The sequence below is a fragment of the Falco rusticolus genome, chromosome 2 (assembly GCF_015220075.1).
Source record: "Falco rusticolus isolate bFalRus1 chromosome 2, bFalRus1.pri, whole genome shotgun sequence".
Classification (NCBI taxonomy): Eukaryota; Metazoa; Chordata; class Aves; order Falconiformes; family Falconidae; genus Falco; species Falco rusticolus.
In genome coordinates, this window is record NC_051188.1 from 44,944,383 (window position 1) to 44,956,761 (window position 12,379).

Here is a 12,379-nt window from a genome sequence, read left to right on the forward strand (position 1 = left end):
TTTTCACACTTTTTTCTTTTTTTCCCCACACTAAGACTGCCTTCTCTTTTCCTGTAGCCCTCTTCTCACATCAGCATCTCTTGTTGATGTATATTGCATCGGACCATCATGGTTTCTTTGTTTTTGTTTTGCAGAGCCAGAGATTCCATTCTTACGACATTTTGTGGAAACAGTTTTGTGAAAAAGACACCAACAATCCCCATCAGTTTCAACTGCCAGCTTTACAATACAGGCAGCAGGCATATGGAAATTTTACTGATGTACCATCTACAATTGCATTAGCTCTCACTCATTATCTACTACAAAAATCTCACCCCATCCATACTATGGCATAGTTTAAGGTCACACTTCCTGATGTCTTTACTTTAAGGTCACACTTCTTGATGTCTCAGTCATCACGCAATTAAGAAGTACACCCCAATCTCTCTTCTCCTCCATCATGCTTACCTACAGATTCCTACTATACCCTGTAAGGCCAAACTGCGTATCTCTAGTAGAAACTCTTGATTTCACCCAGTCTTTCAAGGCCACCTAGTTCTTCTTCCACCCTATGCCAATCACCTGGGGAGGATGTCTGCCTTCAGTATCAACATATTTAATATGCAAGCTCCTTTTTCATTTTGTCTTCAATAAAGAAAGCAAGGAATTGTCCAACTCTACTGACCACAGATGAGAGTGTTTCTATTTGCTCTTTTGACAGTACCTACCTCTGCTTAACCAAACCTCTTTCTCACCAGGTCTCATCTTCTTTGGAAGTACAACGAATGGCATCACTTACATGCGTTGGGGAAATTGCTAGTGGCAGTGAGACCAAAAGACAGTATCTATCTGATTTACCTTGCAAAAGAAATCACTTATCAACACTCACCTAATCCAATGCAATAAATCAACAGCTGCTGCATTCCATACAGCTTCCCACCATATCTGTAATATTTAATCATTTGTCTCAAAGTATTTTTTCTATTTTTTTAAAAGAAGATATTACTCCAAAGTCACACCTTAGTTAATAATCCATGCTCCCTACAGTATCTCTTTCTTTCAGTCACATGATACCAGTTGAAACTTGCTAATGAGGCAGTAATCTCATATACCAACAGTTTTGCAAGTGACAGTGGAAAACTACCTCGTTTTAGTCCCCGTCTCCCATTACACACTCCTCATCCACCGGGCATTCAACTCAAATCTGCTTCCAGTCCATTTATTGCAAAATGAAATTCAATTACCCTAAGATCTACTGACTGTCTGGCTTTCATCCCTATAGATGTCATCATCATCTCAGTTTTCAGTGAGGCTAAAAGTTAGTTCTGACATGACACAGATACTAGAGGGTATTCAATCTTCACTCATTCTCACTACCAGGCTGCTTTACAATTTACCAGGCTGCGCCCAAGGGGCGCTTCCTCTCAGCCATGCCAGCTCAGCTGAAGATGGACATTTCTCACTTCATACATGCTAATTCATATTCCAAGACGCAGCTCTTTTTCCACTGATCACTCCTCTTATACTTTCTATGGTCTGTGCTTAAAAAAGCTCTAGAGTTGAAATCCCTTAGCTCTCTATTTTAGCAAAATTCACAAGTTAGCTGTCTGTTAATTAACATTTCCCTTTTTAGAATCCAGAATTCATTACAGGACAATTCACTTACATTTCCATTCAAAGTACAGTGATAAATGATAATTCTAGTCAAAATGCATAAATTCAACATGCAATCAACTACCATAATGTCAGCTGTTTAACTGGCAATTTGGATTTTTGAAAAAGTACCATCACTTCCACTGCAATTACTGGGTTCTGCCACTTGCTCATCACTTCTAAGGTAAGACTGGAGAAGAAATTCTTCGGTCTTTCTAATAATACCCAATAACCTCCTAACATCCTCCCCTGTCAGCAGATGCCCAAATAGGCTGAGAAGACAATATCAAGTCTACCACAGTAGGATTCCCCATCCATCCCCTCCCTCTGTCAGAGATATCCCCTACAAACATACACATAGAGTTTTAAGTAATGGCAATTCTATCTAAAAAAACCCACAACCACAACAACAAAACTCCTACCATCCTGCTGTTCATCAGCTGGTTTTATTTCCATCTTCTCCAGATCATGTATACTCTTCAGACACTAGTATTGAGTCACAACTACTATTGCACAATCCCTGCTCCCTGTATAGCTTTTGCTTCTACCTATCACATAAATTGCTACAGCGTTCTCACTTCAGCATAGAGGGATCCTAGCATTAGAGCAGGGGTTTCAGCTCATACTGCCCAACCAAACCTTATTCCCTGCTTTGTTTAGACAAACTTTTTTACAGGCCATGTTATTTTTTAGAGTGCACCCTTCTCAGTATTCATTTTTTTCCTGTTTTTCTACCTATCCACAGAATTCAAGTGAAAAATCAAGGTGAAAACCTGATACCCATCTAATCACCATAGTTATGAATACTTTTCTTATATACATATGAAGAGGAAAACAATGTAATACAGGGATATCACAATGGATAAGAAATATCTGTCAGTCCAGAACCAGTTCCAGATGCCTGTTGGTTGTTTCATGAATTCTCTAAATAGTATGGCCCAAAAAACAGCTAGCTTCAAGTATAAGATGCAAGACAGATACAAACATTGCTAGGCTATTAGTCATACATACAGATTTTATTGGTCTTTTGTGTACAGGAGTAACTGCATACAGATGACAATGTGCCCAGTGATCAACGATGTACCAGCTTGTACCGTTAGACCTGACTCTCTTCACTTCCAGAGTGATACTACCTTATAAAGAATCAAGTGCCACTGCCACCTGAGACATACCCGATCAGATTACAGTATCTTAATGTTTTGACTTTGGGCAAAAACCGTAACTGGGATCAAGTGGAGTCTAAACAAGAGATTGCATCTCTATATTCCTGAAATACAAGATACAGGAAAAGTTACACAATTAACCAGGCACAGCAACCATCCCAATGTGGCTTTTTACACATTTCTTTGGCATATGTCACTGGTTTTTGACATTTTGCTCCTCTGTACATCACGAAGTCCCAGTCACAAAAGTTTCACCATCAAAGTTGTGTAACATTTTTGGATTTGGGTATTAGCTTATTACCTGTTAATGCTGAAAATGTAGGGCAAAGTTAGACAAGACAGTAAGCAGAATGGAGATTTTAAAAAACTGAATTAACAGGATGAAACTGCTTAACTGATTTTAGAAATCAGTTTAGCAATATTAAGATGACATACTCCTGAAACATTCAAAACCTATTAATGAGTTTCCAAGTTCTAGTACTTCCCTGCAGCAGTCTCATGAAATTAAGCAGCCAAAGGGGAGAAACGGGATTCTTATTCCTGAAACCCACAGGGCCATTGCAGATCTTCCTGAATATATGCTATCAGCTGTTACAGTAGAGCACACCAAAAAGGTGAAATGAGTTTTTAAGCATTCACCATAAAGAAAATAAATCCTTAAAACATTTCAGAAATTAATCTATTTAAATACTCAGAATTTTTGTCACCAAGCCTTGAAGACAGTTATGTCAAAGAGGGAGGCTGGAGTAGAGGGGGATAGGCAGTGTATTTGCAGGGTGAAAGAGGCACACTTCCAGCCCAAACAAGCCCAGAGGTGTTAGTGCTGGAATAACGCAAGCAGATGTGATTATCCCTTGCTTTGCCTCTCCCAAGTCCCGTGGTCTAGGGGTCTATCACCTTTTTCCAAATATTGCTGGGCAGAGAAGATGACTACATCCCCAACTGAGTTGCAGAGGATTTCTTAGGCAGAAAGGTCGGAGTCAATGGTGCCATACCGCGACAGCAGTTCTCAGATCAGAAGGAGAAAGCAGAATCTCTGAATAGAGCCAAGAGAACTCAGAAGAACAGAGATCCTTCTTCAGGGCCTGTACCAAAATGCCCGCAAATGCAGGAGGCCAAAAAGACAAGGATGGACAGTGGGTACCAAAAGTACAAGACTAGGCCTGTGATACTAATTCAGCTCCTCAGTGTGAGGAACACTCCAAAACTTGGTTCAGGAGAAAAAAAAAAAAGAAAAAAATTAACACTACTGAAACCAAAAAAACCAAGACTGTGAGTTAAGAGGCAAGTAAGAACTCCTCCATAATGATATGAAATAGGCAATATTTAACTCCAGGGAAACATGACTGATCCAGTAAGTCTAATTAAAGAAAAAAACAAACCAACAACCCCACACTTGGGAATCAAATCAAATTTGTTATTATTTGCATTTGAGTAGCCTAAGATTGAATGAATCACTCTTCACTGAATTATATCTGATTCAATACATGGCCATTCAATAAGTCAAGTTAGCTGTAATCATATCAGAACAGATGGAACTGGTCGAGTTCTGCATCACTACAGTAAGATTCAGCTCTGAATATACAACATAAGTGAAGCATGAGAGGTGTTATACTGTCACAAACTCTGTTTACTACAAACAGTAGACTTTTGGTAAGCTGAAACTAATGGCAGTATAAGTTTTAGCCAAACAGTCCCCTAACTTATTCCATTTGCACTTCATACCCACCTTGTCCCACCTCCCCCATGACCTTGATTACAGACCTTATGTACATCATACAATTGGCCAGCTAGTGTAGATGAGGCTGCAGTACTTAGCCTGGCTAGAAGACAGATATATTAATACCTGAGATCTGCTAATTCCAGCTCTGCAGGTTATGGGCTCCATCCAGTTCTGTCCCTTGTGACTAGACCTACAACAAGGTCAATACACAACAGAGAGCAAACACCTTCCTCGTGCACAAGTAGTGCACTGTTCAAAGTGCATGTGAACAGTACTGCCAAAAACTATTCTATTATACATAGAACGAACACAAGAAACTTCACTGTGTTCAACGCAGAAATGTATTTTCATGTTGTAAATGTCAGCTTAGCTAATGTAACTAACGCGAGATCTTTCATCTGACTTGATTAAAACCAAAGAGAGGACTACAGGAAAAGAGCAGAAGACCTTTCTTCACAGGTCTTCTCACGTCATGCAACTAGGTTTTTGTTAAAATTAATTCCAGTTTTAATCAACCCTGCCTTAAAGCCCCCCAAGAAAGAACATCCCTTATGAGGTATCACCAATATCTTGAAGTTGCAAAACAGATAGGCTATCAAGCCTACTAAATCATGCACGCCGCAGCATAACACTAGAACAGTTTGTCACAAGTCTGGAATAGGCAGAGTATCTCCATGGTGATACTGCACACTTTCTTGAATAGCAGTGACAGAAGGTGAAGCATTAAAAACAACAACAATAAAAAATACACACACACTCCCTTTGAATTTACAACAGCCTCCAGTGAACAAAGGTGGAGCTCCCCTTTTTGCTGGAGGGATAACATTCAAATGCATCCCACAGTAATTACCAACCAGTGCTTTCAATTTTAACCCAAACCTTGAACTTGAACACTATGGATATTGTAAAGAAGAACAAAATTCCCTTGCTGTGTATCATTATCTCCACAGCTGGACAGAATTTCACTGTGCAAAGAAGCTATAGCCCTTGTTTGTTTCTAGCTTTGACATGGAAAATGTCAGTCTGCAATACATTAACAAAGCAAAGCCCCTTTTCATACATAAGGCTTATAAACATTAGGATGACTATAAAATACTATCTAAAATCTGGTTACTTAATGACAGCAGTTCCAGCAAGGCAATTACTTTCAAAGCAAGGAAGAAGCTCAGCCCCTCTCACTCGATCACCACACAAGGTGCAGTGTCAGACCCCTTTCACCATGCAAAGAGACACGAGATGAATGAATCCATACACACGTTAGAAGCAGTCAGTACCTTCTGATGTGGCCTCCAGTTCAGAAGCACAGGCATGTCCAAGCAAAACTGTCATCAAACTTTAGTGTGATGAACACGAGGGCTCATGAATGGATTCCTGGGATAAGTGAGTGCAGAAAGATCCCCCTCTTCACAAAGGGCTGGCAACACTGCCAGCATTTCCTCAGGCTCGTTTCATGATATCAGGGTAGAGCCAGAGCTCTGCGCAGCAGCCGTTATGCTTCAAAAGCCAAGTATTTCCTGACTTCAGGCTGGAAGCACCCACACAGCTTCGACGGGTCCCACTCACGATTGAACTATGTATATGTAAAAATGAACAAAAGAGGAACAGGATACCATCCAGAAATCAACACCCTGTGCTTTGCTAATTACTGAAAGAGTTTGGCATCTATCAGTTGGAAACCAGCACAACTCTGAGAAAAAATTAGGAGCAATCTGATGTGACTCTCAGTTACTGTCAAGTTGTACATCCATAAGACAGGAGAACGCAGCCACAGCAGTGAAACATGAACAAAGACAAAATAAGCCATATATTACACCCTGCTATGTATTGGGCATTCAACACTGAGGCAAAGTTCTTATCTTACACCAAAACACACCCAAATGCCAGCCAAAGCGCAGATATCAATAACTATTCTCAACCAGAAAGAAGGGTGGGAGAGGGGAAAAAAAAATGTTTTCTTTTAACTGCTATAAATGTTTTTACTACCACCCAGTTAGTACAGCACCGATAATCCAGACCTTTTGTGCTTCCAAATATGCAGCATTCTGCTGCTTCACACATTGGTGACAGTGCTACACTTAACAGTTCACACCATTAAAAAATGCATCTTTCTGATAAAGAGATAAAAGTCCAGTTCAGAGTAATTTAATTTATGCAGTCACACAAGAATTTGTTGACTTTGTTTATGTTAGAGATGTTTAGAAACTAGAACAGAAGAGTTTGTCTCCATTGACTGATTTAGTGCAGAAGAAATACTGACCATCTTTGGTTTTACAGAAATGAGGATTTGTAACCAAGAGGTTACAATGCTATCACAAAGGGAAAAAAGTAACAGCCAAATTGCTAAGCATTTCTGCAACCTACCTGCACTTACATGTACTTCTAAAAATGCAGTTTAGAAAACACAAAGGCAGGTTCTCAACAGGCAGCAATAAGCGTCTACCACCAACTCCAATTCATTCTGCTGCAAGTCTGGGCTAACAAAAACACAAGCCCAGTAGCAGGAAAGCTGGAACACAGGGGCTGGCAAAGAAAGACCTAGTGAAAGCAGCTTTTGGAGCTTCGAGCTGACTGTCATCTGTGGCAGCTAGAGCTTTCATGTTTCTGCTGTTCTCTACAGGTTCATTCATGAGTATAGCGAAAGCTTACAGCAACAGAAAACACATGATGAAGAAGCTAAAACCCATTAAAGAATTATATATAGTAAAGTTTTGCTTTCAAGAGACTGTCTTACTCCTATTTGCCTGGCTGTATTTTTTGCCAGGTGACTGGTCAGGACCCGATAGCTTTGTTTCTAAAGAACTGCTACAGAGCAATGCACTTATTTTACTGTTGACCTTCAGCCTGTATCAGGGAGATCACATACTCCTGCTGAAGGCAAAGCTGAAGACTACCACTAAACCAGCCCAAAGGGAGAGAGATTTTTAGATAGATATGGCAAAATTAAATTTAGTTCTCAACATAATTCTTACTTCAGATCAACCCAGGAATTACTTGTGCTGTTTAGTTTTGATACAGTCAACAAGCAGGATAACAAGTCTACCACAGTTGCGCAGCTTATGTTTAGAGAACCCACTACATTACTGAATTTGTTACTGGAAATTTGTGGATCACCTTACATATTCTGTGTGCTATACATGCACATAAGATGCTGTTTTGCCAAGTATCCAAATTTAAATAAGCAGTATAATGATAGAAGGTGGATCAAGTTACTTAACAGGAAAGAATGTTTAAGAGTTACAACATTGTTTGGATGCCTTAGTGGACAACAGATGATTTTTTTTATACTTGCATGCAAACACTCTACAGTGGTATATCAAAGAACTTCAATGACGGCAGCGACAGCACAGCTCAACAGTAACATTGCTTTAAGTAAGCACGGCTCTTGAATTCAGTACCTTTGCTCCCATGTTCAGGCCAGTCAGGCTGATGCTTTTCCACCTTTCAGATACAGCTCACACTCACTCTGCTTGAACACTTCGCAACCCATAGAAGTGTCAGTACAGAGCTCTCATGACGATCCTTATGTTCTTTGAATATGTAGAATAGTAAGTCTCAATTCACCTACTAGTTATATACTTTAAGCATATGCAAGTACTCTCAAGTTTGTTTCCAAGTTCAGGGCATAGTTCCTAGTGAAAGGTTTAGCAAAGTACAGCTTCCTTGAGAAGTTTCAGATGATGTTACAACTGCTTTAACCAAAGTTTTTCTAAACTATGAAAACACAGATTCAGGTATTAACTAGGAATTTTCTCCTGAAAACTCTGTATTTCTAACTTAATTTGGCACTTCATTTTCTAGTAAGAGGTTTATTAAAGAAGATGATGTTTTTAAGAACTCCATCATGTTTAACACATACCCTATTTTTAAAAGGGCTTGCCTGAGAAGATAAGGCTGTTACATGGACAATCCCAAACAATTAATACATTTTCTACATTCATTTCCTTTTTCGGGGAAAAAAAAAAGAAGCTACAATTGGAGAGCTCACTGAAGTATTTTGCCCATTTATGGTCGCTATCTACTTCTCAAATACAGATCATAAGATAGTGAACTTCATTTTAGCAGATTTAAAGTGCAAGTGCTAAGATCGAAATAAGTGCTCCACGCACCATATTTAAGAAAGTGGCAGTTTTCTTAATTCAGTCATTTAGATAGAAGCTCTCAAGATTTTAATTTAAAAAGATGAACTAACATGATTCACTATGAAACAAACACACCTTGGAAAGTCTAGTTTTGCCCTAGTCAAGAGATCAAGGTTTCGGGACTCCTCCATGTTGGACCATGATGAGTCCTAAAGTGAGTATCAGCCAAGATTTGGTTGAGAACCACCTGCATGTGATATCCATGGACGCCACCACCTTTGTAACTTATTTGGTACAATAACCACTGTTGTCTTCTATCACTGAAGGAGATGATGATTCAGTGCTTACTATGGCAGATAGGAAAAATTACAGACTTTAATCAGTCTAAGAGATCTAGCAGGTGTGTATGTATTTGGTCCAGAAGAAGTCTGGCACTGCAACAACTTCTAGCCGCCTTAATGATGCCAGAGCTTCCTCAATGATATGAAACCAAGGAGTTAGGTCTCCTATTTTATGTTTTTTCAGAAACTCTTGACTGCAGTATTGAGAGGCTTCAGACTAAAAACTTTTCTTAAAAAAAAAGCTCTGCTTACAGAAAGCTATACACCAGTGTCAAGCAGCACGTGATACTACAGTAGAGACACAAAAAAGTTACTACTGGGTTCAAGACTCCTTTTCTCAAAAATGCATGCACGAAGAAACTGCAAAAGACAAATGCACACAATTTATCAGTCAGTGTGCACAGAGCTGGAAAAAAAAAAAAAAAAATAGCTTGCAACCTAATAGCCTTTCAACAGCTTCTCCACCCTTGCCAAGGAACTTCATTAGTTTTCCAGTACTTTGGAAATACACACCTGTACAAGTTACAGCTTGTCCGGTAATCTCACAATTCAGAAGAGCAACTGCATTACCTTGCAACAGTATCAAATGCCTAAGCAACCAGTAATACAATTAACTTCTCCCAGATAACAACCAGCAAACAACCCTCGCATAAACACAGCAGAAGAGGATTTCAAAGCCAGGCTGATTCAGATGCTGAATTTCCAGCCGCTTTGAAACCAAGTGCCGGGCAGAGCAGGGAGCTTCCAGCTACTAGACCTCTACCAACACCAAAGTTTTGAATCACCACTTTGCAAGCAATAATAAATACCGTGCCTGAAGGCAGAGCTAGTGTATCACAAAACATCAAGTGCTACTCTTGCTGGGAGTCACAATAGTCTAATCTTGTCAATCACTAACTGTTAAAAATACTAAGATTTCATCAGCTGCTTATGTTAGCTGTGAAAAATATCAAATACAGTTAGATAGTTATAATGGTCAAAAGTAAATCTGTACAGACACAGTTGAAGGGGTATTTCAGATTTAATAGCCAAAAGTAATTAAGCGCATGGTTATTTTACTTTTTGATGCAGAAGAATTCCAGGAGAGCTACTGAGTTACTGTTAATAATAATAATTGCCCCAACCCACAAGACCCAGGGGCAACAGAAAAGGAAACACTTTCCAAGAAAGCTTTGATACCAATGAGTCAAAGTAAAGAGAAGGTAAGGTCCTTTCAGAGGAAGAGCTTCATAAGGCAAGACTCTTGCACCAACACGATATACATGATGAATTACCTAGAGTCTTGAGAACAACCCATGAGACCATTTGCATATATACCCAAAAAGCTGATGAAAGAGTGTTTTGTTTTGATTATGAATCTGAGTTCTATAAAACTGCAGGGGAAAAGGAAGCATAAAGGCACTCAGTTACTGTGTAAGGAAGAAAACACAATAGGTAATGAATACAGCAAATCAAGACGGATGGAAAAGAGTTGTTTCTGAGGGTACATGGGGAGTTTCTGTTTGGTCTTAGGCAACAGTTTCATATACCTTAGGTGAAGTAACTTCTGTAGTGCTTCACTAATTGCTAACAGTAGATACTACTTGCTTCGGTACTGCTAACCTTTATATTCTTAATTTGCTATGCCTGGTATGCGACAGATTTCTGAGCTGGGAATTGCCCAGCACTGCCTGACAGCATAAACAGTAAGGTTTAGGGAACCAGCTTTTGGAATTGGCTCAAGTCTACACAGGTAAGCAAAACAGGTAGGTTGCATGAACTAACTAGAGCTAACATTGCTAACAAGGAGTGGCATAGGCTTTACCAACTCCCAGCAATACAATCACAAATATACCCAGGATTTCCAGAATTTCAGTTCATTGTTAAGGTACGCCAAAGCTTCAAAAAACTGCTTCACCTTCTGTGGCAGCATCTTCATCTCACTAGCTGTATTGGGTTTGCGTGTCAAGGTTTTGGTAGCCAGAGGGCTACAGAGGTAGCTTCTGTGAGAAGCTGCTAGAAGCTTCCCCTACATCTGATGGAGCCAATGTCAGCTGGCTCCAAGATAGACCCACTGCTGGCCAAGGCTGAGCCGAAGCCCATCAGTGACTAATGGTAGTGTAGCTGCAGAAACTGGCACTGGAGCAGAGATTCCCCTGCAGCCCGTGGTGAAGCCCACGGTGAGCCAGGCTGTGCCCTGCAGCCCATGGAGGCCAGTGGTGGAGCAGACCCCCACCTGCAGCCCATGGAGGTCAGTGGTGGAGCAGACCCCCACCTGCAGCCCATGGAGGTCAGTGGTGGAGCAGATCCCCACCTGCAGCCCATGGAGGTCAGTGGTGGAGCAGACCCCCACCTGCAGCCCATGGAGGTCAGTGGTGGAGCAGATCCCCACCTGCAGCCCGTGGAGGTCATTGGCGGAGCAGACCCCCACCTGCAGCCCATGGAGGTCAGTGGTGGAGCAGATCCCCACCTGCAGCCCATGGAGGACCCCACACCGCAGCAGGTGGATGCACCCAAAGGGGGCTGTGACCAGTGGGCAGCCCGCGCTGGAGCAGGCTCCTGGCAGGACCCGTGGCTCCCTGGAGAGAGGAGCCCAGGCTGGAGCAGGTTTGCTGGCCGGGCTTGTGACCCCGCGGGGGACCCACGCTGGAGCAGCCTGTGCCTGAAGGGCTGCACCCCGGGGAAGGGACCCACGCTGGGGCAGGGTGGGAAGGACTGCAGCCCGTGGGAAGGGCTCGTGTGGGAGAAGTTCATGGAGGGCTGTCTGCCGGGGGGGACCCCAGGCTGGAGCCGGAGCAGAGTGTGAGGAGCCTCCTGCTGAGGGGGGGAGCGGCAGAGACAGCGTGTGAGGGACTGACCGCAGCCCCTGGTCCCTGTCCCCCTGTGCTGCTCAGGGGGAAGACACAAATAAATTGGGAGTGAAGTTAAGCCTGGGAAGAGGGGAGGGGTGGAGGGAAGTTGTGTTTTTTTTAAGATTTGGTTTTATGTCTCATCCTCTTCTGATCTGATTGGTAATAAATTAATTTTTTCTTCCAAGTCAAGTCTATTGCTTGTGACTGTAATTGCTGAGTGATCTCCCTGTCCTTATGTCGACCCACGAGTCTTTCATTACATTTTCTCTCCCCTGCCCAACTGAGGAGGAGAGTGATAGAGCAGCTTTTGGGGGGGCACCTGGCCTCCAGCCGGGGTCAACCCTCCACACTAGTGCTATTAGCACATATTACTTGGGTACCTATATATTAAGACACATTTCCTGCATGTAAAGGAGAAGGGCGGCACAGCTGCAATGTCTAGGGCTTTGGAAAAGTAAGCTTAGATACAGCATGGCAATCCCTGTCATGGGGCTCCTGTCTAGCCTGGAAACTAAACTCCCATTTCAGGCTGATGGGGAGAGGGATGAGAAGTCAAGAGTGGTTTCTGCTACTGTCACAACAGCATTCTCATGACATCTAAATAAATTAT

At 41.7% G+C, this 12,379-nt stretch overlaps 1 protein-coding gene across 2 annotated transcripts in view; it reads right to left on the minus strand.

The window, feature by feature from the left end:
* TBC1D4 (TBC1 domain family member 4) overlaps positions 1-12,379 on the minus strand; it is a 111,178-nt gene that overhangs the window by 48,146 nt on the left and 50,653 nt on the right. The window lies entirely within an intron of this gene.